The sequence below is a fragment of the Euphorbia lathyris genome, chromosome 9 (assembly GCF_963576675.1).
Source record: "Euphorbia lathyris chromosome 9, ddEupLath1.1, whole genome shotgun sequence".
Taxonomy (NCBI): domain Eukaryota; kingdom Viridiplantae; phylum Streptophyta; class Magnoliopsida; order Malpighiales; family Euphorbiaceae; genus Euphorbia; species Euphorbia lathyris.
In genome coordinates, this window is record NC_088918.1 from 68,562,010 (window position 1) to 68,572,900 (window position 10,891).

General features: G+C 34.8%; 1 pseudogene; it reads right to left on the reverse strand.

The window, feature by feature from the left end:
- Nucleotides 1–6,410: 6,410 nt before the first annotated feature.
- LOC136207407 (uncharacterized) lies at nucleotides 6,411–7,650 on the reverse strand (annotated as a pseudogene).
- Between the last annotated feature and the right edge of the window lie 3,241 nt (nucleotides 7,651–10,891).

The following is a 10,891-nucleotide window of genomic DNA, read 5'->3' on the forward strand; positions in this document are numbered from 1 at the left end:
CATTACTTTTGGTTGAACACATCATTAGTCAATGTCGCATACTCAGTTATTTTTCTATTATTTGATGTCACATCTCTTCGGCATATGGGGTTATTTAGGACTTTTGTTGGGTAAAATTTTGAAAGGGGTCGAAGGATCGGAGGTTCGTCTAATATGTATCCTTTCTCTGGGACCGCAAAATCCGAACTTGTGTTATTGCACGAGCTTTTCAGTACGCTCTAAAGGATAAAAAAAATCAGAGGCTATTGGCCTATAATGAGGGCTCTTCTTCTTGGAGTACTGAAGCCATTTATTTGCTAAAGAAGCTTTTGGCTTGGAAAGCTCCCTAATTCCAACAGCTTCCTTTTCTCTCGCTTGGAAAGCTCCTACAATTCTACAAGAGAAAGCACCACAGAACCTGCCCTCCCAGTCCCTAAGGACACCTCCAACACCCAAAAACACAGACCCCGGAATAATCGAAGCGCCCACATGCAGTTTCAATAGTTAAGCATGTGGCTTCAACCAAACCCAAGGAACAGGAGGGTGAACAGAAAGAGAAGCTAGTTTGCATAAAATTAAGGGTTGGTTTCTTGCAACCTACCAGTCCTTCAAAGAAACACAAGCAATACTAAAAGCATCACTATAAGCCAGATTAACATTCTCCCAAACCACTTTATTTCTACTAAACCAGAAAACCCACAACACCATAGCCCATAAACAACGATTATCATTATTAAGCACTTCAAAAACATTCCTAATCCAACCCATCATGTTATCACTATTACATAAAAAGATATTACTATAACTCGATAAGCTCCACATAGCTCTCGCAAAAGAGCAATCTCTGAAAATATGCAACACATACTCCACACCATTACCACATAAAGAACATTGATTAGAAATAGGAACATACCTTTGAACAAGAGAATTAGCCGTAGGGAGAATCTCATGACAAATCTTCCAAACCAGGTTTCACACTTTAGAAGGTACCTTCATATTCCACATTGACTTCCTCACATCCGAGAAACCATCATCAACCATATTCACAATGCTCATGTAACCACTCTTCCAAACCATTTGGTCCTCCTCATTAAAGACATCTCAGATCACCTGCTCATCCCACCTTCAACAGTCAATTTGAAAGAGGGAAGAGACCGGAGCCTCTCTATTTTGAGGAGGAAGCTCAGTAGAAACTTTCCCATTCGCACTGTTTATAACCCAAGGGTCTAAACCAATCCACAACTCACATCCATCAACCACTCTTCTTTTACAGCCCAACTTAAGAAGGTCCTTTGCTGCCCATAAACTGCTCTAAACGAAACTAGGATTATTGTCTCTAGCAGCTTGGAAAAAATCGCAATTCTTGAAGTAGCGAGCTTTAAAAAACTGTGCAATTAGGGATTCCGAATTAGAAACAGAACGCCACCCTTGCTTGGCTAACATATCGAGATTGAATTCATGGAGTTTTTTAAAGCCAGGGCCTCCCATCGCTTTTGGCACACTCAATCTATCCCAACTCATCCATTTTATACCTTTACCACTACCACACCATCAATAGCTGTTAAACATCCGCTCTAACTCTTGACACGCATTCACCGGGAGAAGGAAAACATTCATGGCTGGGAATAGCTTATAGAAAAGTCTTGAGTTACACTTCCTTTCCCCCTCTAGATAACAACTTAGTAAAACTCAACACCTAACAACTTAGATAACAACTTAGGAAAACATTCAATTCTCTTCCAGGCTCTATCCTTAACAAAGCTCAACACATGCTTTCTATTTTGACCTATAAGCGATGGAAGCCTAAGGTATCTACCTTCATTTGAAGTTTCACTCACCCTCAACACTGAATAGATCAAATTCCTTCTATCTGACTCCACATTTCTACCAAACAAGACTGTCGATTTATTATAATTAACCACTTCGCCTGAAGCTAATTCATATTTGTTAAGAACTTCCTGCACAACTACACAATCCTCCTCTGACGCCTTAAAAAATAAATAGCAGTCATCCGTGAAAAACAAATGACTGATACTTGGAGCTCCTCTAATCTTGCACCCATTCCACAAACGATCGCGTTCTTTCCGACGGATGAACGCACTAAGCCCTTATGTGCACAAAATGAAAAGGTAAGGAGACAATGGGTCACCTTGGCTAATTCCCCTAGTTGGAACAACTGGGCCAACCTCATGCCTTCTTGAAACCACCTAGTATCTTACAAAACTAATGCAAACAATAATCAAATGTACTCATCTTTCACTAAACCCCATCCTAGTCAACATTCCCCTCACAAAACTCCATTCCAGGCGGTCATATGCCTTACTCATGTCTATTTTTAGAGCAGCAATACCTTCTCCTTCCTTAGGCTTTCTGTTAAGATAGTGAGTAAGTTCAAACGCTATTAAGATACTATCTGTAATTAGCCTTCCTGAGAAGAAAGCACTTTGAGTCTTTGAACTAAACCATCCAGCAGCAGTTTTAAGTGATTCGCCAAAACTTTTGCAATAATCTTATAGAGAATGTTGCACAAAGAAATTGGGCGATAATTCGACAAATTCACTAGGGATTCCTTTTTCAAAATTTAAATTATGTTGGTTTTGTTTGAATCCATAGGAAGCTATTCACTTTCTATAAAATGTTGACACACTTTAAAATTAGGCGGTTCAATTTGTTACAGTGATTAAACGTAGAGGCTATATAAACAATCTAAAAGTCTTGTGTTTTAGTTATAAAAAATATATTGCAATTTACTTCATTTTCTTGCTTTAATCTTTCTAAGTGATGTTTTATTCATTTGATAAATTAAATTTGAAAAATAAATATTATAAAAGTGATAACGTTTTGCCTTATAACCTTTAACTAATCTATACCAATGTTATCAGGCTCGGACCGGACCGGACCGGCTGGTCGAATCGGGAACCGGCGAGGAAGCCGGTCCGAGCCTAGTCGATTATTTCAATGTTGAAATAACCGGAGAGACCCGGGATTGGACCGGGACCCGACGGTTGGCCCGGGAACCGATGTGACCCCGGGTCTCTAGAAGGAAAAGAAAATCGTTGCGGGCTGGGTGAAAATTGGGCGGGCGGGTTTGAATTTTAAGACGGGACAACAATTTAACACAAATAAAAATTAAGCAATCAACTAAAAATTAAGGGATGGAAAAAATAAATAAAATTAAGCAATCAATAGTAAAAGGGGGTCAAGTTGGGACCTTATTGTGGTGCGGCATTCGCGTCGCCCACGTCGTGCGGGTGCACCCCTAACCTGATGGTTAAGCGATTGCACCCCCTCCCCCTTGCGCGTGAGAGAGCATTTTCCCTAGTACTTGGTTAAAGGCTTGTAAAGCCCATTTATTTATAAACTAGTTAAGTTTCTCATTTCTTTCCTACGTGGGATGTAAGTGTTTAATTTCATTTTATCTTCTTCCAAACCATTTCAAGTGGTTCAATTTGAACATCAATTTCTCATTCATCATTTGTCCGTTTTGAGTTTATAATATATTTTTAAAAAGATCTTATGGTATAGAATACGTTGATATATTTCAATTTATTCTGAATTTAATTTATTCGTTATATATTTAAGACTCAAATTAATAAAAAAAAAATAACAAACCAAAGTTGTTTATAATTTATTTTGAATATATATAATGTATAAAAATATTTTTAAATTAATTATACATATTTAATATATATAAATATTATTTATTTATTTATTACGTCATCTGGTTCAACCAATCCGAGCCATCCGATCCGACCAAGTGACCCCGTGACCCAATCATCAATCTGGTTTGATGTTCGATCTGGTTCTGATAACATTGATATATACTATATATAATAGCGGAAGCAGAGAGAATTTACAAGAAGTATTTTAGAGCCTTTTTTGCTTAGTTGGCATCGTATGAACAAAAAGAATAAATAAGTTTTTTTTAAAATAAAAATAAATGAGTTAATGAGTTTTTATTATCTGTATATCATAAGTATTATATTAACACAGTATTTATCATCAATTATTAGCCCATTAATTAAAGTAATAAAAGAAAGTTTGAGTTACAAGAAGATGAAAAAACACTAAGCGAAGGAAATCCAAAAGTCACAAATAAACCTATATATAAAGTATGATATATAGAGTCACGACCGTGTCCAAATTTCTAGAATTTATACATTGATATTAGGGTAAATTTTAAAAAAAAAACCCTGTGGTTTGGCCGATTTTCAAATAAACCCATGTGGTTTGTTTTTACCAAAAAAAGGAGCGTGGTTACGCCGTTACCCGAAAAACGGAAAATGGGTTAACAGTGTTAAAAATACTGACGTGGCGAAGGGTAAATGTGGAAAAACGATTTTTTTATTTTTCTTTTTTCTTTCTTCTTCTTCTTCTTCTTCTTCTTCTTCTTCTTCTTCTTCTTCTTCTTCTTCTTCTTCTTCTTCTTCTTCTTCTTCTTCTTCTTCTTCTTCTTCTTCTTCTTCTTCTTCTTCTTCTTCTTCCTCCTCCTCCTCCTCCTCCCCCCCTCTATCTCTTCTCTTTCTTCTTCCTCTCTCTCTTCTCCTTCCTCTCTTTCTTTTTTTTAATCGGAAATCCCCAGATTTCTCTGGAAATATCCAGATTTCTTCGGAAATCTAGACAGATTTCCGGAAATCTGGAAATTTCCAGATTTCTGGAAAATTTCCAGAAATCTGGAATTTTCCAGATTTTCGAAGAAATCTGGAATTTTCCAGATTTCTGGAAAATTTTCAGAAATCTGGAATTTTCCGAAACTTAAAAAAAAGGTAGAAGAAGAAGGAGGAGAAAGAAGAAGGAGGAAGAAGGAAGAAGAAGGAGGAGAGAAGAAGAAGAAGAAGGAAGGTGATGAAAGGAGGGGGAAGAAGAAGAAGAAGGAAGAAGAAATAAGAGAAGAGAAGAAGGAGGAAGGAGAAGAAGAGGAGAGAGAAAAAAATAAAAAAATTTGAATTTCCAACTTTACCCCTGTGCCATGTCATCATTTTAACACCGTTAAGTCATTTTCCGTTTTTTGGGTAACGGCGTAACCAGGCTCCTTTTTTTTTGGTAAAAACAAACCACAGGGGTTTATTTGGAAATCGGTGAAACCACAGGGTTTTTTTTAGAATTTACCCTTGATATTAATATATATTAGAATTATTGGGTATGTGATTTTGATTTGGTGCTATAGGAAAAGTTTGGGGTTAATTCGATGGTTTTATGTGTAAATTAAATTTAAAAAATATAAAAAATATTGTACACAAAAATTATCCACTCGCGCAACGCGCGGGAACAATACTAGTGAAAAATAAAAGTAAAAGAACACCCATACAATTTTCATTATATTTTTTCATATATATTAATCATATGTAATAATTTCCACATGTATATACATATACTTTTTCTAACTTTTTTTAAAAGTGGATTACTGAAATGAAATTATGAGTTGAGATTGAAAGTATTGCTAAAATTTTAATTATTTTCATCATTTTTTGTGAAGAACAATTAATATCTCCAATAAATATAATTACTTTTATACTTCAATTTTAAAATTTAAATAACCAATTTCTTTATTATAGCTTATCAATATCCTTTGGAGTATTTGTTTCAATTTTTCGAAATAGTTTTTAATATTTCATTCCAAATTAAAAGAAATATTGTGTTTGGTTAAGTTTTTAAAATAGTGACTTTCAATTTTTTTTTTTTATAAAAACAACAATATTTTTGTAACTTTTTATTTTTAGAATTTTTCAAAAAAACTATTTATAGTTATTTGATAAATTTGCTATTGAACATTTCACCTGCTAACAATAATGATTCAACCATTTTTTTTTAGAAAACTAACTTATTCCACTTGTATCTGAAAAGAAGGGGGAATATATAGCTTTGAAGCTTAGGTTTTATTCCCACTTCAATTATTGCTTACCTCTTAATATGGAGAATTTCTGGTCTCATACACCAATTGAGAAGTGACATGTTTACTAGTCTTAGATCAATTAGAAATCAACACATCATCATTATCATCATTAAATGAGCCACTTTCAGCATCCTTAGTCCAAAGTAACAAACTTTGTTACTTTAGATCTCCACCTCATCAAAAACAACACCCTAAAATTACATATCACTATAACACCTTATTACTTCAAATATTAGTAGATCCCACTTCTCATAAACCACTTTATATTTACTTAATTAACATACAATTAATAACTTTTACCCAATAAATCATTAATTCAATACTAATTATTAATACAAAAAATATTAATCTAAGTTAATAATTAATTCAATATGCATTATTATTTTCGTAAAATTAATTAATTATTATGAAATAAATTAGAACTATTGTGTGACTAATTATTTATTAAATAAAAAAACACTCTTGGAATAAATCTTATTTTAATTAATTAATTAATATATGGGTTACATACGATAAAATAACATAATTTTTACGAGAATCATACATTAAGGTCGGTGACTCCGAAATATTGCCATATATGTTCAACTAGATCGAGTTTTAGATTCATATGAGTGACTCTACTGCGGAGCTGTAAATCCCGTGCGAGGTAAGCTGCAAAATCAGGAGCGGGTACTTGTCGAAGGTCTTCAATACCGACTGGTTCATATACTTCTACAGGATAACTTCTAGAGTAAAGGTGCCGCTCATCTTCGACAATCATGTTATGCAATTTAATACAAGCTTCCATAATATCATGCATTTTACTTTGGTCCCAAAGCCTAGCTGGTCCACGAACAATTGCAAAGCGGGCTTGTAGTACCCCCAAATGCTCGTTCTACATCCTTCCTTGCACTCTCGTGCTTCTGTTTGAAAGTGACTTTCTTAGGTTCAAACGCATGTGGAAGGCTTTTCACAAATGCAGCCCAATCGGGATATATACCATCTGTCAGGTAGTATCCCATCTTGTACACTTTGTTGTTGACAGTGTATTGCTCTTCTGGAGCTACTCCTTGTAATTTATCTCGAAATAAATATGATCTGTTCAACACATTGAGGTCGTTGTTCGACCCAGCAACACCAAAAAACGCATGCCAAATCCATAGATCCTGTGAAGCGACTGATTCAAGCATGATTGTAGGAACCCCATGATCGCCTCTAGTGTATTGTCCTTTCCACCCAACAGGACAATTTTTCCAAGCTCAATGCATGCAATCAAGACTTCCGAGCATCCCGGGGAACCCATGAGTTTCCTCGTGCATTTGAAATATACGATGGACATCAGCAGCATTAGGCTTTCGCATATAGAATGTTCCGAACACCTCGATAATAGCACGATAAAAAATTTCAAGACATTCAAATGTTGTACACTCAGCAATTCTAATGTACTCAACTTCACGATCAGCCGCTTCTCCATATGCAAGCATGCGAAGTGCCGATGTGCATTTTTGAAGTGGCGTAAATCCTTTTTTCTTTATTGCATCAACCCTCTGTTGGAAATATACTGTGTGATTCCCTATGGCCTCCACAATACGTAGGAACAATGGTTTACTCATGCGAAACCTTCTTCGAAAACAGTTGTCATTGTATACTGGTTCGTCTGCAAAATAATCTTTATATAAACGTTCTGCACCTTCTTCACGATTTCGATCCACATATTTTCTACGTCGAGGTGGTGCAGATGGTTCTTCTATTTGTTGCAAAAACTCGCGTTCCATTTTCTCATCTGCTTCATCCCACATATTTCTAATAACGTCTACTCTCGCTTGGTAAAAATTGTTACGGTCTGAACTTGACATTTTTTTTTTGAAATTTGAAGTACATGATATAATAGAAAAAGTTGAAGGAATGAAATATATAGAGAGAAAATTGATTTTTTGCTTTGGTTGATGATAAGTGTCTATTTCAGCGATAAAATACCCACTTGTTATGCTATTTGTTAGCCGGTTTGATTGTTATCATGGGTTTTATTGCTTATTTTGTGTATTATGCCTCTACAGGGACTTATTATGAAGAAAGGAGCTGAATTTGGGCTATTTGGAGCTAATTTGGCTAAAGATAAAATATGAAACTGTTTTAAAGACCTGAAGTCGAAACTGGGAGTTAGTCTTGCCCAAGACTAAGAAGCAGGCGGGCAGAAATCTTTCCGAATAGATCAAGTGCGAATCTGTTCAATTCCAACACGTTTTTAGATGTCTATTAAGGAGTTTTAAGCCTACAAATCAGGAAGGAAGAAGTCAAGTAGTATTAGGAAGTTAGAATATTTATTTTTTATAATTAGTTAGGATTTATCTCCTAATTAGGGTTGGAGAACTCCTATAAATAGGAGAGGATCTATCTCTAATGGGCATTCCGTTTTACAATCAGAATCCAGTTTTACATTCAATTTTTATTTAGTTTTTTTTATTCAGTTTTAGGTTTAGCTTTTATTTTTATTTTGTTCTCTCTTTCCCAAGAGAGAAAGCATTATTCTTCCATGGCTATTCATAGCTAAATTTCCAATTTCGGTTAAGGGTTATTCAAGGGCAGGTTTTCTCAAGTATTATGAGATCGTTTTACTTCTATAATTCTTCTCTATTCATGTCATTTATTTATTCGCTGTGTTTAGGGATTTCATCCCAATTGTTAATTTACATTTGAGTAATAACGGTCGATTGTTCTTTGACTAAATTAACATACAACTATTTGATTAAACTATGGAATCGAAGAGTCATTGTTTAGTTGAATCAAAGCAGGTAGTGATTGATAACATAAAATCGAATCTTGGAATGTATTTAGAGATCAAATCAGACTGACAATCTGAAATTCCTTTCTCCACGTGACATTAATACAACAAGATTCAATTTTATCACATCAAGTGAATAAATAATTAAGTTTCTGAATCGATATCGCTGAGAATCGGTTGGCTTAGATTAGGTTCTTCTATTTCATAATGCTATTAACAGGTTGAATTTTAGCCGCTGAGGAAAGGTTATTTGTTAATTAGGGATTGGTTATAGTCTTACTTAACCAATTCAATAATACGGAAGAATAATCCAAACTAATCTGATATTTGATTTAGAAGAATAATCTTTTCCGTCAATGATCAAGACTAACTGAAATCCTTGCCTGAGAATCCCTTGACTGAAATCTTCTTTACTATTTACATTCAATCCTAATTCTATTTCGCTGTTTTTGTTAATTTAGTTAATCAATCTAATCAAATCTCCCCTTATTTAATTTTATTGTCTTCTTGATTATTAATTTAGTTAAATCGGTACTAATCCTTTGGGTTCGACCTTTGCTTACCCTTGTGCAAGCCTAAGGGCTATGAAGTTATAATTATCTTTGGTGGATTCGACACCCGTCAAATTTTGGCGCCGTTTTCGGTGATTTTTCATAACTATGGATCATTTGCTTCAACTCATCAATGAGTATCACTGGAAATCTGATCCATATTATTCTCTGTGTCCCAATTTCTTTTGGAACCAATCAAGTTCAGATAATTATCAATCATATTCTATTAATTCATCAACCTCTGGTATGTCCCTTGATGAAATTGTTTTGAATTTAGCCACTCCAATTTTAGTTCATGATTATGCGTTAGAGGAAGATGAAATAATAGAAAATGATAAGGTAATTGATGATAAAAATTGCATAGCTGTCAATGAGTTAGATTATTCAAAGGATTTTTATGTTTTGGATGCAAGTAATTCAATCGTAAATTCAGATAAATTTTTTCCAATTGACTCATCTAAGGCTAATGAAAATTTGGATATTCAAGAGGGTATAATTTTATATCCAATTGAATTTCATTGTGTTTTTCAGGTTGGCTTGATTGATTCCACTATGCATGAAAAGAGTAACCTGGACAATCTTGAAAATATTTTTGGTTATGATTGGGATGGAAAGGAGGATGAACGGTTAGGAATTGGATAATATAAAATCACAAACGTCTGGCCATAGACGTTAACTAGAGGCGCTAATGGGAGGCAGCCCGGTTTTGGTCTTGCTCAAGACCAACGTTTATCATTTATTTTCAGTCTTATTTTTTATTTTATTTATTTCATGTAGGTTAACTAATTTAACTAACATCATCTTCTCCAAATGGCTTGAATTTCTGAGTTTTGATTTTCAGGTGTGAAGAAAAGAAAAGAATGGAGGAATAAAGGCCAAAGAGAAAGAGTTATGGAGGTAATGGAAGCCCAAAAGTGTTTAGCTTGAAAACTAGAGAAGTGATGGGTAAAAAAGAAAAAAACCACAATTTCACCGCCTCACTCCCTGATTCCTAATTGCGCTACCCACCGCCCCACTCACCCTCTCTCTTCCTATCCTATATCCCAAACCCTCAACACCGCCACCCTCATCACCTCACCACCTACACTTTCTTTCTTTCTTCCACTCCCTTCACCAAAAACCACGCCACTCACTCCATCACTCTCCTTCACTTCCACTTCCCCCAATTCTTTTACTTTATTTTATTCTTTTCTTTCTTCCCTTTGATTCAACCCACTCTCTTTTTCCAATTTCAATTTCTTTCCCACATACTCACCATAGCCATTCCATCCGACATTCTCGCTGCGGTTTGAAGAACGACGCTCCACTCACCATTCCACCACATCATTGAATGGTTATTCATATCAGGGCAGTTTCTTCTTTCTCTTTAATTTAATTTCTGTTGCCCTTCATCCTATAATCATGTTTGTTCCACATTGAGGACAATACGAGAATTAAGTATGAGGTATTTGGGGCTCTCTAATCCAATTAGTAGTGATGATTTGCTCTATTTTTTCTATGACTTTCCTGCTGATATATTTGGGATTAAATTTTTGAATGTACTGCTGAAATTTTCTGAGTTAATTGATGCAAAATTCTAGTTTTGGGTGCTGATGTACTGTTGTAAATTTATGAACTTGCTGCTGAAATTTGTATGGATTATGTGCAATTTGCTGTTGCAAAATTAGGCATAATTTTATGGGATATGTGTTGAAAATAGTGTGAGGT